The sequence below is a fragment of the Nannospalax galili genome, unplaced genomic scaffold, assembly GCF_000622305.1.
Source record: "Nannospalax galili isolate Female #2095 unplaced genomic scaffold, S.galili_v1.0 scaffold687, whole genome shotgun sequence".
Lineage (NCBI taxonomy): Eukaryota > Metazoa > Chordata > Mammalia > Rodentia > Spalacidae > Nannospalax > Nannospalax galili.
The window spans coordinates 497,037-497,977 of record NW_008357456.1 but is presented as its reverse complement, the minus strand read 5'-3'; positions in this window follow the sequence as shown (position 1 = coordinate 497,977).

Sequence of the window (941 nt, the reverse complement as noted above, 5' to 3'; positions counted from 1 at the left end):
TCGTTTTGCTGCTGTAGACTGAAGACTAGCTGATCTTTTGGAATTTATTAGACCTTCAGTGCCAGATTGGGACTACTGAGACATCCAACCTTGTGACCTGAGTGACTACAGATTCTCAGCCTCTCCAATGTGGTGCAGCCATTGTTGGACTACTCGGACTCTATCATGTGAGCTAAGCTGATAAATCTCTATACATATATATTCATTCTACCGGTTCTGTTTCTTTGGAGAACCCTGACTAATACAGGATGTATGTTCAAATGAGTGAAGGTGTCTGTGGAGTTCAGAAGAGCGTGTTGGATCTCCTGGAGCTGGAGTTACAGGCGATAGTGAGTCGCCCTGTGTAGGTGATGGGAACTGAACACCATCCAGTCCTCTGCCAGAGAGGGAAGGGCTCTGTCCTTGGTGCTGTCACATTACTAACTGAAGTTCAAGAGTCCAAGACAAATGGTCTTGATTTTCCACCATCACTCAGCTCCTGAAGACAGTTAAGTGCAAATGCAACTGAAGACCAATTCATAAGCCATTTTGACTTCAGAAATGCACAAGACAGGCATCACTTGCTGACTGCAATAATTGTTTACTTTCCTAGTAAACTGTCTTATGGCTTCTCTTCCTCAGGAGCCTTTATGCTTCAGCTCATGGAAATAAGAGGGTGAAATGTGACTTTCCTTGAATGGCAGCAGACAGCCATGTAGTAAACATGAGAGTGAACATTGAGAAAGGAAAATGTTCCAAGGGAAGAAAGCTCATCTTCAGTGACAGAAACAAGCATTAGCTCAAGCTAAGAAAAATGAAAACCCAAAACAATATACCTCTGTGTCAAGTGTGATAATAGGTATTAAAGATACAAAACTGGATGGGCATGGAAGAGAAAAAGAACATAGAGCCTGAAGCCATATCATCACAGGCATGAATTCTGGTACCCTTGTTAGCTGTGT